We start from the raw sequence: 20920 nt of genomic DNA, 5'->3' as shown, positions 1-20920 counted from the left end.
AGGAATTGGTGGGCTCGAGGTTGAACTCGAAGAAGGTGAAGATGCTTGATAATTTTGATTGTAACGATAAAAACAGGTCAAGACAGAATGTCCCATTCTCCCACAGACTTGACATTGAACTCTTGAAGAGTATGAAGATTGAAATCTGCCACCTCTACCAAATCCACGTCCTTGTCCATGGCCTCTTTTGCTAGAAAAACCTCTACCATTGCCTCTAGAATAACCAAAACTGGTTTGAGTAAAATTAGATTGGATAAGAGTATTCTCGGTCTTTCTAAACCTCTCTATCATATCCTCATGTCCCAAAAGTAAAGATTCCACTTCTGGAAGAGTAATGGAATCAGCCTTAGTCATAACATATGATAAAAACAAGGCAGAATCTTCATTTAGTCCTTGTGTAATTGCAGCAATGTGATCATCCAAAGAAACACTAAATCCAAGAGAAGCAAGAGAATCTACAGTTTGTTGAATTCTTTTTAGATATTCTGAAGCTGTCATTCCTCCTTTCTTGATTGATAGCAATTGTGCTCGAAGCTGAGTGATTTGAATCTTGGAGGTTTTTGCAAAATGATCATGAATCCTTTCCCATACCTGATATGCAAAGACACAATCTAGCATTTTATTTTTAAAAAAAGATCCATAGACATGAGAAGCCAAGTCATGAGGTAGTAGTCATGAGCCAACCATTCTTTGTACTGTGAAAATTCTGTTTCTGCTATTTTTTCTACATCAGTGGAGAATTTTGGAAGAATCTTCTCTTTGATTAAATGATCCTTGAAACTGTTGGAACCAATCGTGTGAAGAGAAAGTTGCTCCCATGTTTATCAAGGATTGGTTGAGAAAGAAAATTTTTCGTATTGGGTAAAGTGGTGGAAATTGGAACTATTTCTCCCATGGATCTTAATGAGCTCTAGATACCATGAGAAAAAGTAAAGAAAAACCTAAAATTCTATTCCTGATGAATTATAAATCTGTGTATGTGTTTGTATTGAATTAATGATCATGAAAAAAACTCCTTTATAAAACAAGCTCAATGAGTATTTATACAAGTGGGAAAACTATATTACTAGGCTAGCTTATGTAACTGCCTGCTGTTTTGCTAACTGATTCAGCGGCTAAATTAGAATCTTGGTCAATCTTGATCATTATTGATTTAGTCTTCTCTCTATCAACTTCAATCTTTAATTATTTTTAAAATGTTAATGTTATCTTTAATTCTAATTTTTTAAACTTTTTTTATTACTGTCATTGTGCTCTCTTCTCTTTTTCTTCCTCTTCTCACATCTTTGTCTGTCTCTCTTTTCACTACAACACACACAAAAAATTGCGGCGGAAAATTACCAGCTATTTCTTGAACCACCTCAAATTGGCAGGATACCGGCAGTTCCATTAATATTTTTGAGCTCCATTACAAATTAGATCAAGATAGCAACGGTTGAATACTAACCGCCGCCAATAGCATTTTGTTGAACTGCATCAAAAACCCTCACCTTCAACATTCGATAGCTAGTCTTCTCGTTTTTGTGCGAACCCAACGGGAGTAAAGGCACAAATCACCCTCTCGAATCCTTCCCGCCATGTAGCTCTCCTGCATCAGTTCCAATTGCTACGTCCTTCCACGTCACTGATTTGCTCCTCCGCCGTGCAGCCCCCGCATGCGAAAGGAAACTGGAGGGGCACAAAACCATTGTTCTTCCCTCCGACGTGCACATCTGTATCGTCGTGAAGTCATGTGGTTGCCCATCCGTCCTGGTGTCATCGTCGTTGTCGTCGGTACCCTTCCCCCTTGTCCTGTTGTGTGCTACTCGATCACCTTCTCCCCTTTCACTAGTTTGTTCTTCCCCTTATCCTGTTGTTCTAATTTCATCCCTTTATCCCAATTTAATTTGTTTGCTTGTTGTTCTATTAATTTTGCTCCGATTTCATCCCTTTATCTTCTGCCTTTTGTTCAAATTTATCCTGATTCAATCACTATTTTGTTTCAATTCCTATTCTTAGTCCATAAACATTGATTGTGTTCCAACCTATCCCTTTGTTTGTGCAATATTAGAGTATTAGTTTTTGTGCTCCTAAATCTGTCTTCTAGGTGGTTTGCACCGAATATGAGAGATTAATCAAATTTCACTATTTTATTATATCGAAGTGTAGATTTGGAGTTAGATAAATTAGCTAATTCATTCAGCAAATTAATTGGTTATGAAATAAAATTTGTAATTGCTAGTCAAATTTCTATTGGTCAAACTCATTTTGTAAGTAGTCTAACATTTGACAATGTTACTTGAGATATATACATTGTGATTAATGTTGTATCTTTTGACATTGACTTAAGAAAAGGCACATGTAGTTGTTAAATTACTAAGCGGAAGAATATGGGTGAGCCGGTGAGAAGAGGAGTGAGGAACGCAATTTGTCAATCGATTTCTTTTAATACTTTCAAATGGTTGATAAATTGAGATCTTGTTGTTTATGTTCTCTAGGTCCTATGAATTTTTCATTATTGATAAATGATTGTTACTATTTCTGAATGGGAGGTACAATCTTGTTATGTTTCTATTTATGTTGCTTTCTGCTACTGTCTTCAACATGTTGTCCAATCTGTTATGGGTGGAAGAAGAATAAAGCTCAGTTCTTTTGCATTTTTATTTTGTTCTTTTTTTTCGAACTCGGTTTCTAGCCATCCTGTAGTTATTTGGTTCTGTTATGGGATAGTATTCTAGCATATGAAATTGAAAGTCTACTTTTTCAATCCAACTAAAATTAAACGATAATAATGACATATTGCCTTCGTATGATATTTGTTGTGTGCTGAATTAATCTAAATAAATATGCTCATTATTATATGAGCAGCATCATGTTCTATAAGGATCAGCAAGAAAGTTCCAGACTTGGTAGAAAATTTTATCAATTCTGCTACTGCCTTATTAAGGGAGAAGCATCATGGAGTTTTGATCACTGGGGTTCAGTTTTGTACAGATCTATGTAAAATTAGCCAAGGAGTCCTTGGATTTGTAAGCTACTATTTTTTTTCTCATTCCTAGTTTGTAGTTCACATATTAGCACTTTCTATTGTTTAGGAAATTTTTAATATTTTTTTGACACTTTAGGTAAGTGGTTTGGAAGTAGACAGATACGCTGTAATTGGGCCACTAAAGGGACTACTAGCAATGATGAAAAGCAGAGTTCGGATTCTAAAAGTGTTCATGGGGTAGCAAATCCATTCCTCCTGGAACAGCCTCTACTCCTCTTCCCTTACCTAGTACTGCACATGTGCATGGCTTTTCTCCTGTGGGACTTGCAGCGTATGAAATATGAATGCCAAATGACTTTGAGCAAGATCGGTGGTGTGCATGTGGCACTTATGCATCAACAGAATCAGCATGCTGCCATGAAGCAAGCAGCCATGGGAATGGGTGCTTCTAACCAACAGGTTAATTATGGCTGTTTAGAGTTAAAGGATTTGAAGGTACTACTATTTTGATTTATTATGTGCTTTGTATTGAGTTTTTTAATTTGAGTAAATAAATGCAAATAGTTAATGATTGTTTGATGGTTTGTTTATCTTTGTTGGGTCTTTGATTGATTCAGATTCAATAATATTTGATAATCAGTGGAGTTGTAAGAAAAAGTAATTCTTTGATTGTTAGAGAAATGTTTGAGCTAGAGGTTTATTGTTACTGATTGTATAAAGAGAAAAGTTGCATGCTAGGATGCTAAAATTGCCATGAAACAAAGATCTTCTTTATTTGCCATTTTTCCATATAATTTTTAATTAATATTTGTTAATTTTTTTCTCTTTTGTAAGAAACAATAGAAATGGTTAAAAATTCTAAAAATAAGTATTTTTATCCTCCTCTCTAGTGTAAGTTATTGGATTTATAATTCAGTAGAAGTTGTAGTGATTAGAATTATTTATTGAGTTAAGATTTTGTCTTAAATTTGTTTTATATAATGGTTTTGAAGGAGTTTGATGATTTTGGCAAAGACAAAAAGCTTAACTCCTTTGTGGCTGTAGCTATTTAATTTGGGCTTATGCTTAATAGTTTCAACATATTATTGGAGCATCAAGAAATATGAGGAAGTCTTAAAGTGGTTTTAGTATTGTGTTCATCTTTGTCTAAAGTTGTTCCAAAGCTATGTCATGCCAACAATGAATTTGTTCAACAAGGCATATTCTGTCTTTTAATAGTTGAAATTGATAATTGAAATGAAAAATATTATTATAAGTTGCTATAAAGTATAAGTAGATTAATTTTTTTTACTGCATTAGAAGTCTTGATCATGCTGACATTTAATCACTTTTTGTGTGGAAGGTTGTAAATTGTGATTTTGGTTCTTGGAGAGTAGGGATCCATATATAAAAATTTCCCTGATGCACTGATGAAAAGAACTGATGTTACTGGCAGTAAAAGGAGGAGGATTTTTCTCTTCTTCAGCTTCAAGGTATAGTAAGGGCCTGAGCCTTCTCCTCTGGAGCTAGAAATTCACTTGCTAGTATTGCATGTTCCCTAACCCATATTGTTTTACTAGCGAAGCTTTATGTTTTCTGGCTTGCAGGTTAAAGATTGTTTCAGTAAATCAGTTGGGCTAAATGTTTGTGAAAGTAGTCCTTTGCTGACATTTCATTTTTTCTCAAGTTTCTTGTTTGAATTTGGTGCCTCCCAATACAAGGGATGCCTTATATCAAATCTATCACCTATTGTAAAATCATCATTGTGATCAAGATTATGTTCATTTAAAGAAAGATGTGCTTGTTCTATCATGTTCTCTGTTTTCTGTTTATTACAATCAAATTATTTTCTTCTATTGGTGTTATTAATTAGCTTTTTTTAATTATTCAAAATTATTGTTTTATCCATTTAGTCCTCTTTTATACACGTATCTTAAATTTAATCAATTATGACGTAAAAAAAAAAGTTATAGTAAAAAAAAGGTACAATATATTTTAGTCCATCAATTATTTTTTTTTAAATATCATATAGAAGATTGCGGTGGGCTAAAAACCGCAGCTTTTCTTTTTTAAAAAGCACCTATTAGAATTGCAGCGGTTTATAACCGCCGCATTATTTTTTAAAAACTAGTATAAAAAATAGCGGCGATTTTAAATTATTTTTTAAACTGCTGCTAAATCAACCGACGCTAATTCTTGGTTTTGCTGTGGTTGTGCCAGCGTGCCGCAAAATAAAATCTCTACCCCCTAAACCGCAACGTTTCTGAAACTGTCGGTATTTTGTTTTGTGGCAGTTTAAAACTGCCGCAAAGCCATAAAAAATTGCCCTTACCGATTCCCTTGTAGTGTTTCCTCCTTCGCATCACCTTTTACCTTGGTCTTCCTCTTTTATTTTGCATCACTATTGTCCTCTTTTTATCCTCTTCCTTCGTGTCTCCTTTCGCCATTGTCATCGTCATCTCTGTCATTATTTGGCTTGCTTACGCCTTTTTTCATCTTCATCGATTCATCTCTGTTGTGTCACCTTCTTTGCCTTTGTCTCTCCTTCATTATGATTTTTGTTTTATATATCCGCACCGACTCTACCTTTATCTCCTCTGTCTTTACCTTTGCGGCCTTAACCCTCATATCCCCTTTCACCTTTCTTATTGTTTTTTTAACTATTTTAGCTTTCCCCCTTTAATTTGAATTATTTAATACTTTAACTGATAATATTTGAAATGAGTTTGATAAACCAGTAGTGATTATAGTGGTAAAAATCAATAATGGTGGTGATGGTAGTGGTAAAATAATTTTATTTTGCGAGTAAAATTGATTTTTGAATTAGATTATTATATCATATGTATCTTCACTAAACATATTAAAGAAGTGTAAATCTTTATGTTTATGTACTTTTATCTCTTTCTATCGATGTCTTTATTTTTTTAGATAGAAATCAAACATTGTCTAAAGAATTGATACATATTCAAGTCATAATAAAAATTATATATAAACGATCACTTGGTTGAGAAGAACATTGAAAGGTATCAAAGATCAAGATGAAATAGAATGGAATAAGAGGAGACATTAGGTAGCGTTTGGTAGAGAGACAGAGACGGAAAGATTGAGACTGAGAGACAGAGACTAAGAGATAGAGATTGAAATAAATCTCAATATTCTGTTTGGTGCAAAATGGGAGACAGAAATTGAAATAAGAATAAAACTCTAATTTAATTTGTACAAAGGATAAAATTGGAATTAATTTATTAAAATGATGGTATTTTAGGAAATATTATTAAAGTTTCAGTCTCTATCTCTAAAAATTTTAGTCCCTTGTGTCCTTACTTTTTGGAGGTACTGAAATACTGAAATTTTAGAGACAGAAACAGAAATTTTAGTACCAGTCTCTAAACCAACAAACATGATATTGAGTCTTAGTCTCTCAGTCTCTGTCTCAGTACTTCAAAACAAACGCTACCTTAGTCTTTGATGAGAACCATAGAGCGAGTTCCAGAATTGTAGAGAGAATTCTAGGATGAGAATTGTAGAAAATGAGAGTGATACATCATTATTGAACCCTAAACTGAACTGCAACCTACTATTTATACATAGTGAGAGCTGTAACTAACTATGCCAGCTCACTACATTCCTAACTGATTTAATTTACAACCTAAATAACAAAATCAGTCCTAATCTCTAACAACTAACTGTCTATTAGTTACTCCTAACATCCTCCTTTAACCTGAAGGGTTATGGTTTACTGGCATAACCTCTCCGACATCCTCCCTTGAACTTATGTGAGGTCTTGATATTTCTCCACCTACCCAAAGCTTTGGCCTGTGACTGTGAAATGATGCTTGAGAAAGTGGCTTTGTTAGTATATTGGCAAGATGATCTTGCGAGGGTATGTGAACTACATGAGCTAATTGTTGCACTACTCTTCACGAAGTGTAGATCTATTTCGAAGTGCTTAGATCGACTATGGAAAATTAGATTAGTACTGTGCTTTGGTTGTTACAGAACTTTGTAGGTACTGGGCCGGATGGTAAATGCGTCTCTTGTAGCAATTTTTGCAATTAAGTTGTGTCTGTCATAGCAATCCTCAATTTAGTTTCAAAAATTGCTTTAACGTGCTTTAATTGTATCTTTTGTACAAAATTTTAACATCATGAGTGAACAAAAAAATTCTCAAAAACACTTCAATTGCTCCATCCACACCCATTAATATTAAATCTTTTAGATAATTCTCAGGATAAGCAACATTGTTTAGTATTATTTTGAGAAGTAATGGTCTTGGTTTTATATTTTCATTCTCAAGTTATATTTTAGTTTAGTTTAATTATTCTGTTAGTTCATGTAATTTTATCAAATTTACAATTATATTCCTATATTTTTTCTTTTCAATTGGATCCCATATATTACTTTTTTATTTTATAATTATGTCATTTTTGTATCAAAAACAATAAAAATAACGAAATATTCCTTCAAAAAAAATATGTAATTAAACATTTAATTAGGTTATTAATTGTAAATACTTTTAATTTACAGAAAATTATTCCATTAACTCTTATTAAGTCCAACATTGTTTAAAATTAACAGTCTGACAGTCTTTATAAGTGTGAAACAATCTTTATTTCTTGTGCTAATTTTTAGAGTAAGCTAAGCCCACTTAATTTCTTATATAGTCAATGGCGGATCCACGGGAGGTCTAAGGTGGTCATGGTCCCCCCAAAATTTTTCAAAAAAAATAGTAAATAGTAATAATTAATAATATTACATTTTTTTATATATAATATTAGAAAAAATATAAGTTACAAAATTTTATAAATTAAAATAACTAAAAACTGCACTATGTATTGGATATTTGAATTATTGTTGCTCTTGTTAACAAATAGCCCATTCTAATAATTAATAAAAATGGTTCTATTATACTAGCTTAAGCCCATACTATTAATTAAAGTAACACTAGTACATTTTTCAAACATTTTTTTCAAACCGTCAGAGGCATCAACGCCACTTTTCTCTCTCTTTTAGTGGCTCCAGCAAAATATTAACCATTGAATGCACAACAAAGATTCAAAGAGGTATATTTCATTTTTTTTAAGTTAATAATAATGTCAAGTATTATTTACATTATTTATTTAAAATAATTAATTTATTTTTTTTATAATAGACAATTTTCAAAGATTGAAGTGAGGGCAAAACTCAATAGAATTTTTTTTGGGTGAGACTTGGAACAAAAAAATAATAAGGTAAATCAATAACTTTATTTTTGGTTATTATATATTTGTGTTTCTAAAGTTATTTGTTATTGCTCAATAAGTTTAATATTTTTTTTAAGAAAATAACATATATGCAATTATTTTTATTTTTTTTGTTAGATAGTTCAAGTTAAGTTAAAAATGTCCAAGATGAAAACAATTCACTCTTTTTTCAAGAAAAAAGGGAGAATATATGATGAACAAAATTCAACTTCAGATTCTTTGAGTAATGTTCAAAATATTATTGAACAACCTGTGACACAACTTGTTCACTTCAGAGATGATAATTGATGATTTTAGTTCCATGAAGCATCGTCGAGCAAGTTTAAAAATATCAAAATCTTAAAGTATATAGTTGAACATTGACTTTTATATAATATAATTACTCTTTTGATATATATGCTACAGATCATATTTTGTTAATTTTTTGTTATATTTTATATTTAATTGGTCCCCTCTTATAAAATTTCTGGTTCCGCCACTATATATAGTATTACATCAAAAATTAAAAATTGTTTTTTATTCACCCTCACACCATAACAAATTTAAGTTGTCTTCAAAATTCACGTTCCAAGTCTTTGTCCTGTCTTGAGTATAAAAGGGATATATTAAATTTCACATTATTTAAAATTAAAAGTCTGATAATTCTTATAAATATGAGATAATTTTTACTTTTTGAACTAATTTTTTAAGTAAATTAAGTTTACTTAATTTTTTATAATTTTAATATTTTTTTTTATAAAAATTTAATTATAATATTAAAATTTAATTGCAAGTTTAGTAAAATTATAGAATTAAACGTTTTTTTAGTTTTAGAGTGCATGCCATACTAATCCAAAATTCCTGGTTTCATCTTCTTGCATAGTGGTTGTGGCCTGGTAATTAGTTTAGTTAATATAGGATCAGTAATATGCCGAGTTAAAAAACAGTTGTACGTATCATACTATCATAGTGCCATCATCAATTAATTAATGACCCAAGTCATCAATTTATTTGTATTCATTTTGAACTAAGCTACAACTTATGGGACCACAACTAACAAAAGAAAATGAGAATAATTATCATAAGGGATAGATTTTGTTAAATCTTGTTTCTGGGTCCACCTCAATTTGGCTATCGATCTTCTTTTTTTTTTGTGTGTAGGAAAATTTCCAAGGGAGATGGACCAACTAAATATTCTTTTAATTTGGGAACTAGAAATTAAAAGAAAAAATAAAACAGATAAGTCTCTTAATTAAAAAATAAATAAATTATTGATTAATTAAAAAATATAAAAATAATTTTATTTTTTAAAATATAAAATATTTAAGTTTTTCATTCAAAATTTATAAAAAAAATAAATTCTCTAAAAAAACTTAGATATCTATTATTTTAAAAAATGAGTGACATGTTCTATTTTTAATTAATTAAAAAATTATTTATCTTCGAATTACAAAATTAAGTGCCATTTTTTTTCTCTCTTAAAGGAATACACACCCACGAATTAAAGTTTGATTTGTCATATCAAAGCAACGGATTGAATGATTCACTATAGCGACTCCCAACAGAAAATCATCAAACAATTCAAAATTAAAACACTCATTTTGCTAACAATAATGAAGAGTGATTAGGACAATCGGATTAACCATCAAAATGATTAAGCTAAGTATTGGAGTAGGAATAAACTATCTTAGATGGATAAACAGTATTCCAAAGTGTAACATATATATAAGTAACGTAAGAGTAGTACTTTAGAGCAAACTACAAAGGGGAAAAAGTGTTGTATTGTGAATCGGTTATTATAACTCATTTGTTATCAAAGATAATTTGGATAAAACAGTTCTATTAACGTCCTAAGTCGGTTATTTATGTACTTACTATTCTTAGTAGAGTAGAATTAGGGGTGATAATAGAGTGGATAGAGATGAATTTTTATTCTATCTGACCCTGTCATATTCTATAATAGTCCAAATAGAATTCGTTTTCTCCTTACCTATGAATAATAAAAATTTATTCGAATTTGCTTTCGCAAGTATTTATTCCCTTAACCGCTCTTATTAATTATTAAATTTAACAAATAAAATTAAAATTTAAAATTTATATAACTTTAATTATATAAATAACATAAATTTAACTAAAAACTTAAGAATAATACAATATAAAACAATATGATTACTAATTTTATTATTATTTTTACATATATTAGATGTATTATATATATATATATATACACCTATCCCGCCCAAGACTCCCGCTTTGTCGAAAATTCGCCCTACACTGCGTCGAGTAATTAACTACCCCGACTGGGTAGGAGACACAACAGGTACTTGTCGTTTTAGGTAATATTGCCACCCCCTAAATAAAATTCTACTTGGACTTCTATGCGGTCCATTTCACAAAATCGCGACCAACTCCTTCACAATAAAAAAATAACAATCCAATCCCTAACTATCATTTTTGTCAAACTACTATGTTCCATTGTCAACTTTGCTGTGATATCTTAATGGTAAAATCATGCATTAGATATAACGTGTCGCTCAACCATTGGATTAGGACAAATCATCTATTTTAAACGTTCAGTGGGACAAATAAGCCTTGTCTCTCACTAAAATGATATCATCTCTTCTTGTTCTTCCTTCTTATCTTTTTCATTGGTAGAAACAGAAAAAATAGAAATAATTTTTTCACCTTTGGATTTCTCCATCTCAAGTATGGCAAACGAAGGAGTAGCTAGAAGAATTCAACAATCCTAAATTCATCAAAAACCTCACCTTCAACTGCCATCGTGGCTTCCACAATTGTGAGCCAAAAGAACTGTTCACCTTTTCTAACTCCGAGTTCCATTATAAAAAATTGTTGCCACCCTTTCCAATCCAGTATTGCTATGTCGTCAACAAGCATTGCACCACCAATTTTTGCCACCGCATTTATAGCAGCATCTTCGAGAAAAAATTTCTAGACAAAATTTAACTATGAGAAAAAGGAGAATATCAAATTGGAGCCAAAGATGAAATTATGTAGTGCTTCTTTCTAAGTTTCGAAGTCAAATGAATAGGAGAATGAGGAAGAAAGGAGGAAATTGTGGTCATCACATGGAAGAAGACGTCATTTTTGTGGGGCTATTTGTATCAAAGTGAAAACTCATATGCAGTTGTTTTTATATGAAGTTGATAGTTGAGAATCTTTAGATGATTTGACATATTTGACTAAATTTTTATCTAACAATTCTCAATTATCAATTTTACATGAAAATAACTACATTTTAATTTCCATCTTGTCTTAATTGAACATTTTAGTGTGGGGGCTATTTTTCCCAATCCAATGGTTGAGCGACAGTTATCATCTATCGCGCCACTTAGGATTTTGTCATTAACTGATCATGGTGAATTGAAGTTGACAGAGGGGACTAATTATCTTACAGAGATGTGATAGTTATGAATTGAATTATCTGATTTCTATTCGTAAAAGAGAGTTGTTTTTTTTTGTGAAATAGAGCGGACCTAAATGAGGTTTTACTCTTCTCATCATGATAATTCATTTCTCACCTTTAATCGGCCATATGGAATATCAACAGTTCATTCTGCAAATCACTTATAAGAAGAATTTTTCAAATCCCACTGAAATTATGTTCTCAGTTATCACTACAAAAAATTATCAATAGCGACCAATTTTAGCGACTGAAAAAATTGGTTGCTAATAGCAACTGATTTAGCAATCGATATAGAATTTCTAGGATCAGAAAAAATTGATTGCAAAATTATATTCAGTGACCGATTTTAGCGACCCACAAATCGGTCACTAATAGCAACCGAATTAACGACTGATAAGTTTATTATACAACCAGAATAAAGTTGGTCTCTGAATTGGTCGCTATTTTTTTAATTTAGTGATTGAATTAGCAACCAAAATAAGAGAAGAAACGACTTTGGGACTTTTTCTCACAAAATTGGTCGCTATTTTTAAATTTAGTGACCGATTTTGCAACCGATAGAAAAATAGGGTGAAAATTTGTTTGGTCGCTAATTCGTTTGCTACAGCAATGGTCACTAAAAGCAACTGATAAGTTTATTATACAACCAAAATAAAGTTGGCCGCTAAATCGGTCGCTGTTTTTTAATTTAGCGACCGAATTAGCAAACTAAACAAGAGAAGTAACGTCTTTGGGATTCTTGGTCACAAAATCGGTCGCTATTTTTTAATTTACTGACCGATTTTGCAACCGATAAAAAATAGGGTAAAAAGTTGTTTGGTCGCTAATTCGTTCGCTAAGATAATGGTCGCTAAATCGGTCACTAATTTAAATAAAATAATATAGTTACTGAAATACTCTCGCAAACCCTAACTCAATTCACCCACACCATTCTTATCTTCTCCAAATAATTATTGAGTTACTCGCTAGTACAGCACCGTCTTCTTCATCGCAGCGTCGTCTTCATCATCTTTTGATTGTAATGCCATCTCCTGAGGTCTCGTCGCCGTCATCTTCTGAGATCTCGGCGTCGTCGCCTTCGTGTTAGAGATCTCGGCAGCATTGGCATCGTCTGAGTTTGTAGATCATCTCATTATCATCCAGATCTAACTTTCTCATTGTCATGCCGTTCTTTTCTCACCATCGCCTTCTCTGCTCACTCCTTTGTTGCAGATCGTCGCCTTGCCGTCCAGATCCGCCGTTGCTCTTTTTCGCGTAGTTCATTTCTCACTGCCACCTCCTCTGGTAACTTCTTCTCCAGCAACAACAATAACAGTCTCTCCAATAACTTCTTCTCAAACTAATTTATTTGATATTCTGAAGCCTTAAATAAATATTTTATTTGGAGTTCCCACCAATTCATGAATTTCACTTTCATCCAAAAATTTGTTACTGAGTCGACTCGCTTCCCTTACACCTCCGCTTTTGTTCTCGCGTTCATCACTATCACAGCAGTTGTGGTTAGATTCTTCCGTCTGTCCGAACCGACATCATTTACGATGTCTTCTTCATCAGCAAACGACCCCGTTCAGCGCAACCGCATCTTCTCGAGCAAGCTCTACTTCAATGTGTCTCGTTCCAAGGTATGAACTAAGAAGTAACAACACGTACTTGTGGTTTATTTGAACTTAGTTAGGTTTTTGTACAATTCAGGTTCCGATTATCTATTTTGAATCTTATGACATATCCTTTCTCGACATTGAAAAACTATAAGGAATTTTTTTTAGTTTTTTTCTTTTTAAACACTGGTGATTGAATTATTATTTTCTTCAATTAATAATGCATTATGAATTGGTGTAGGCACCTGTTTGATTCTTCTAAATGGAGGCAAGTTTGAAGATTCCTAGTGTCGTTTGGTGTTTTGGATAAGAAATGCATTGTTTAGCCTCTTGAAGCTTCAAAGGATGATCTTTTAGTGGTAATCACTGTGTAATTAACTTTTTAGGAGTTTGCATTGGTTTAAATGCTTGATCTACGATTAAAAAATATTATACAGAACACTCATTTATATATATTCGAAACTTATTCCAAACAAACTACACTGATTAATAATTAATTTTATTTCAAAATTGTATATATTATTCTTATAAAAATGCAATAATAAATTTGACTATCAGTCACTTGATGCTTGTCAATTTTTTTTGTTTATGTGTCTATTGCTGTGAAATAATTAAGCACGTTAACACATTTTTTTATATGGAGTGGTAGATGATATGTGAACTGAAAGGTAAGAGTAGTGAGATTGAGAAACACTAGAGCTCTGATTATATATAATTTTATGCTTTTTATATATGTTTTCTTTTTATTTTTCCCTTGTAAAATTGTTATTTAAGGACTGAAAATTTTTCTGGAAATTTATTTAGAGTTGTGCATTATAGAATTGCGCTTTATTAGGATTGAATTGAACATTTGGAATGTATTTTATTTTATGTGTGATGTTTCACATAGAAAGGTGATAAAAAAAATTCTTAATTTTGGTGGCATTTAGTCCTCAACTTGATGCATTAGATGATTGAAGAAACTTTTGCTCAGAATGTCTGTTTAGACGGTGATAAAGGTGGTGCTTTAATCTATTTAATTTGAAAATTGAGCTGACTGAGCGTGTGATGGCTGTTAATATTACATAGTAATGCGAGCTGAAAGTGTATTTGACGTTGATGCAAACACATCTATTGATAAGCTCTTTGAAGATTTGAACATCAAGATGCCAGAGGTTCTTTACTTTTGATTTACATATTAATCTTCATTGCATATCTTGTCTCTACTTCTTCTATTGTTGTTTTGTCTGCTATGTTACTCATAAACCATGCTCATCATCATTATCATGAAAGCAAACCATACCTTACCACCAATACCCTTTATGAATCTGGACTTCAGAAAGTTTGGCCTGTAGGTGTTTGATCATATTCCCATGAGAACTTTTTGAATGAGTTTTGCTTCTTTTTTTTGTGTGTGAATGTAACAAGAGCAATGGTTGGTTGTTGTAGGAATTGGAGGGTTGTGTTGGCCACAGTGATTGGTTTTCTTGGGTTTGCTTTTGGAACTGTTGGTGGGGTTGGTGGTGGTGGTATTTTTGTTCCCATGCTTACTCTCCTTATTGGCTTTGATACAAAATCTGTTGCTCTATATCTTATATATGCATTTTTGTGTTTTCAGTTTTCGATTGCATTTGTGGTGTTTGGGTATGAAATAGTGAAGTTGTACAAGAATCACAAGAAAAGAATCACAACATTGTGCTTAGATTACATATGTGAAGGCCTCAATATCATGGACACCTATGAATCTTGCATTTTGTGCATTGTATGGAATCATTGGTGGAATTATTGGAGGGTTACTTGGTTCTGGTGGTGGATTTGTTTTAAGGACCTCTTCTGTTGGAGATTGGTGTTATCCCTCTGGTAATTAAAGTATATAGTATGCACATTTTCAAGGTTTTGTTGTCTAGGTTAAGTTTATATGTTATTTTGAGATAAAATAGTCTTTGAGATTCCAATTGTTAATATGTTGTAATCTTTTCAATTTCATGAATAAAATTGGTGTAATTAGAATTTTAAAAATTATTTTAGTATGCACAGCCAATTTTAGAGATTAAGTTGGGACTTAAACTCGTTTTAACTTATTTGTAGAAAGTATAAAGTAAGATTGACTTTAGAATTTATGAAATGGTTTGCAAGCGTAAAAATCTTGATTTAAGACTAAAAATCAATAAGATTAACTTCTAAATATTTTTATGTATGTCATTGGTATTACAGGTTGCTAGTGTGACAGGAACATTTGTGATGATGCTTTCATCATCTTTGTTTGTGGTTGAATTCTACCTTCTCAAGAGATTTTCTATTTCTTTTGGTAAAATTTTCAGCAACCCTCTAAGTTAATTGAAGTTTTATGTTTTGGGAGAACAGGATGCACATGTCTTTTAGTCCTGGACTTGCCATTAATGTTCTTTTACTACAAGATGCAGCAGGCACCAAAATATTGACTACCAAATTAATAAATATTGGCTATGTCTACCATTATTCATGCCTTCTTTTATAATATAACATGATGATTTGGCTGTGGAAGTAAGGGAGAAAGTTGCACTTTAGGAGCCAGACAAAGAGGCATGGAAGAGGATCAGCCATAGTTTTTTCAAGGGTTTTTTTTACTTTATATAAATAAAATTTTTTTTCTTTGCTTGTTTTTTCCATACATTTGGGGATATTGATTATAAAGCCATCAATGTACATTTATATTGTGGATCATAAATTTGATGTATTTATGAATTTTGTCTCTTTTAATTTCTATATTTCGATATAGATATTGTGAATATTTTTATATTTATTTAAAAAATTGATCTATGTTTGATCCTTTTTATGTTTTATTGAAAAATAATTATTTATAAAAATCAAGTTTTAATAGTGGTATATGTGAAATTAAAAAAAAATCTATAATTAAAAATCAGTAACTGTGACCGATTTAACTATCGATTTTAGATTTTCAGATCAGACATCAGCGACCGATTTAGCAATCGATTTTATCAACAACCGATTTAGCGACAAAAAAGTTGGTCGCTATATAGCAACCGATTTTTTCAGCGACCAATTTAGCGACAAAAAAAGTGGTCGCTATTTAGTGACCGATTTAGCGACCAATATCGTTTGGTACTAGTTTGGTAGCATTGGTTGAAAATCGGTCGCTAATGGTTAGCGACTGAAGTTGGTTGCTATTTTTAAATTAACGACCAAGGTTATAACGACCACCAGAATCGGTCGCTATTTCGGTAATTTCTTGTTGTGTATGAAAGATAAATAACTACATATTCACCTATATTAATTTGAGTATCAAAATGTTTTTTGCAAAAATTTACGTTACGTGTTTTTAATTGCCAAAATATTCCTTGTCTATCAAAAACAGAGTAGGTTCAACTACGAGTTAATCCCCACTTTAGTCTCTAAGATCAACGAGTTGCACTGATTTAGTCCTTGACTTTTCAATTGTTACAATTTGGTCCCTCAAATAAAAAAAAAGTGCACCAATGTAGTCCTTCGTATATTTTTTGTCACCAGAACTCAACGCTATTAGTGACGTGACTTAAACCTTGCCACATTGGACATATTAAAACAATGTTGTACGCGTTTTGACGTTAAAGAAGACATTAAACGATGTCGTTTGAGGGTTTCAACAATCTTGTCATAATCAAGTTTCTTATCTTAATTCTCAAATGACGTCATTTAATGCCTTCTTTAGCGCCAAAATACGTACGACATCATTTTAATATGTACAACATGGTAAGGTTTGAGTTACATCACTAACAACATCGAGCTCCGGCGATCGAAAATATATGAAGGATTATATTAGTGTACTTTTTTAAATCTAAAAAGCCAGATTATAACAATTAAAAAGTCGAAGATTAAATCAGTATAACTCACTAATTTCAAACACCAAAGTGGGACTTAACTCGTTCATCTAGGGTTGGACAAATTATATATACAACAGAGAGCATAACCACACCATAACATATTGAATTGAGGCAAAGATCTTTGTAATGCTTCAAGTCTTCAACAACTATCGGGTTTAGGAAACAGAGAGAACCAGAGGATAATTTTGATTTTTGACGTTGAAAACATGTACGGATGGTGGTGGCATATTTTCGATTGTACATGGATATGGATATGATGGATCACTTTACCTGATTTGAAATTTAGATGCGATAGTAATGCTTTTAATGGTGATTGGTAAGTGCAAATAAAACTGCTTCATTCATTTTAAGAAAGAAATCAAATAAAAATTCATCAAATTAAAATATTATAGTAAGGGTAAAAATTAAAAATAATATGAATATTGCGCATGCCTCAATCCACGCTTTATTTGGAATAGGGCATGAACAAACCCTATCCTTTTCATGGGACAAATTGATGTGCTTTTGTCAAGTTAAGCATGATCATTCAAGATCCTTGTGTCTGGATCTTTGACAAATTAAAGCACGCCACATATATATATAAACATACAAATATATATACATACAATATATATATATATATATATTAAAATTAATTATTATATATTTATGTATAAATATATATTATTTAATTTATTTTTAATATATATTTTTATTAATAATTAATTTTAGTAATTAAATTTAATGTACAGCTAAGTATATATAGAACTCAACTTGGTATGTATAATAGCAAAGAAACACTCTTGTCACTGCAAAAGGCTTCCGCTTTATACAAACTGCTGTCACACGATACAAAAACGTGACACCGATATATAATAAAAAGAAAAAACATCAAAAGTAAACTATAGAGTAGTTAAAATCATGAATTCGCTAAAGAGGAATAGTGACACATGTAGTAAAAGTTTTCAACATATCTTATAAAGACATGATTTTAAATCCACTTTTTAAAGAATTTGTAAATATTTATGTAAGTATTTTGAGTTTGGAAAATGTTCTATTAACTTTAATAAATTTATTGATGTCAAATTAATCTAAATTTTTACAAAATTTTTACGGGGCCACGCGTACGGATTTTCCTTCTTGATGAGAAGTTAACAGCGGCGGTGATTAGGGAGATTTCCATTTCTTCTCATTTTTTTCCTGTAATGAGCAGTATATTTTTTTTTTATACAAAAAAAAGATGCAATTTTGTACCTTAAAATATTAATCTAAATTTTTGTATACCTAAAAAAAGTTTGAAATATATATATATATATATATATATATATATATATATATATATATATATATATATATATATATGCAAAGACAAGTTAGGATTTGCATTGCAACCACCATAATTCATTACTATTTTGTTAAAATTAAAACCGCTTTTTCTCTTTAGACAATTATATTTTTTTTTCTCATATTGAAATACAATTATATTACCTTTGGAGAAAAATTTATATTTAATTGTCTTCTTTTCCAAATAAATATCTTTCTTCTGTTACAAAGACAATTATATTGATAATACATTACTCAGAGAAAGTATGATACATTAGATCAAGAATTTGGTTTTTGATAATTAAACTGCAAGTTAAAAAGGAAAATTGGAGACAAATCTGTAAATCCACCCCCTCCCCCCCCTTTTTTTTTTCTCTTTCTCTTTTCGTGGAGAGTGCAACCGATTCATTATTGAACCGAACACTTTTGGTGGAGACAAAAATGAAGTTGTAACACAGTGAAAGATAATTATTTCATTCAAAGCTCCTCCAGACAAAAGACGTGTTTAATGGAGCTGTTCTACTTCGTGAATCAGTTTCGTTGAAAGTTTTTCTATAAATGAACCTGCTCAAGATAAAGCTGACTGATATATAAAATCTTGGTACATATAACTCATTTATTCCTTCTAAAATCAAATTCCTCCTTAAAATATTACTAGTTCTTAAAATTAATTCTCGAAAAAAAAATTAATTAAATTTATTTTTTAGAAATTTTAAATTAATCACATTAATTTTTTTGTTATTTTGTTATTGACAATACTAAAATTTATTAATGTAACATATTAAATGATACTGTAATAAACACATAAAAATTTTAATTGACTATTTATATGATAACTTTATAAAATTAGATCAAATCAAAATTTAATTAAAAAAAATTAAAGCATTAAAATATCTCAATTTAATATTTATTTAATCTAATTTTATAAACTTATCATATTAATTATCAATTAGGAATCACATTAATAATTTTGACGCCGTTAACAATAACAGTAATAGAATAACTAAAATGACTAATTTAAAATCTTTAAAAAGTGAATTTGATTAAAAAGAATTTTAAAAACTAATTTAAAAAAGTAAATAACTTTTAAAAAATTAATTTAACCATTTATTCAATTATGAATATATTGTATAGATTTACAACTATTTAGTGGACCATACTTTATATGAACCTTTATAATTACCATGTGAGAGAGACTGAACAGTAGGAAAAAGATTTTAAAGAAGTTTAATTTCTCCTTTATCTCCAATCAATTAGATAGTATATATCTTGTTCAAATCCGTGATTGCCTTTACCATAGCTTATTAGCCATATCATCATAGCAATATATGACATATGTCGTTAGTTTAATTCTCCATAATTATCATAAGCATCAAAGATTTCAAGCGTGAAAATTCACGAGTTCATGTGCATTGACATGACCCCACTTTCCAATCAAATCCTTGACTAAGTGCCGCCCTGGGAACGATCGAAGACTATACATACGTGTCGTACGTCGGTAAAAAAAGATCAGGGTCAAAAGAAATAAGCCATTCACAGAACCAGATATTCGAGCCTAAGAACTTTTCCTTAACAGTATAACGTTGTTTGCTCGAATTCCTCAAGTTTTAACGACTTTTTTCATACAATTAGTGGCTCAAACTTAATTATACATAAAATTATGTGAATTGATATTGTTGGATTTCACTTCCACCAAGCATGCATGTTCAAAATTTTACTTATACGGAATTGGTTAAAGAAAATTTTTTATCTCTTGAATCTCTCTCCTACCAGATTGCTCTTTTTTTTATATATGTTGTTTTGTTTTTGGTCCTGGGGTTTATCCTTCAAAAATGCCTGTTTGCAAGATTGCATAGTTGGATCTCGTCATTTGAGCCCATTTATTGACCTCGGTTTTGTTGGGCTTTGAGTTTCTTCCATAATAGGAAAAAATAACAATAAACTACAAAACATGTCGCCAAAAAAAAAAACCTATAAAACAATGTATATTAAATAAATTTGGATGACCAACCCAAATTATTTCTCCCAAGTTTGATACTCATAGAGGATAAAAATGGAGCTTGCTTGCTTAAAAAGGTTGTCCACTTTGTCTCTGCAGTACTCGAAAAATTAGTCATTGGGCTTTCGACATGATGAATACCCTGGTGCAAACTAAAAAAAATAAATTTGGATGATTTTGTTAAAATATTTTTTAATTAATTAATTTTGTTATATTTTATTTAATTTTTTTAAATATATTCTTTTTTTACTCTTCAAAATTATTTTTATTCACAAATAATTTTTTTAAATTCATTTTTGATAGTAATCTATTCATTATACTTCGTTTTTAACTACTTTATAAATCAGTTAAATTAATAAATTTAGATAAATAATCATTGTCATTACAAAAGCTGGCACAAAAGATACGATTATAGTAAAACTTAACATTATGCTTAGTCAAGAGAAGATCAGATCAAAATGAATAAATGATAATTGATTATACCACATTTAAAAAGATACACTATATGTCTATAGAAGTCTTAAAAGGAACGCGATTCATTTTGTATATATTATATTCTTCTCTCATATTTTTCCTATAATTAAAG

The sequence above is a fragment of the Arachis stenosperma genome, chromosome 8, assembly GCF_014773155.1.
Source record: "Arachis stenosperma cultivar V10309 chromosome 8, arast.V10309.gnm1.PFL2, whole genome shotgun sequence".
In the NCBI taxonomy this organism is placed as follows: domain Eukaryota; kingdom Viridiplantae; phylum Streptophyta; class Magnoliopsida; order Fabales; family Fabaceae; genus Arachis; species Arachis stenosperma.
The sequence above is the reverse complement of the archived record's forward strand: the minus strand, read 5'-3'. Positions refer to the sequence as shown.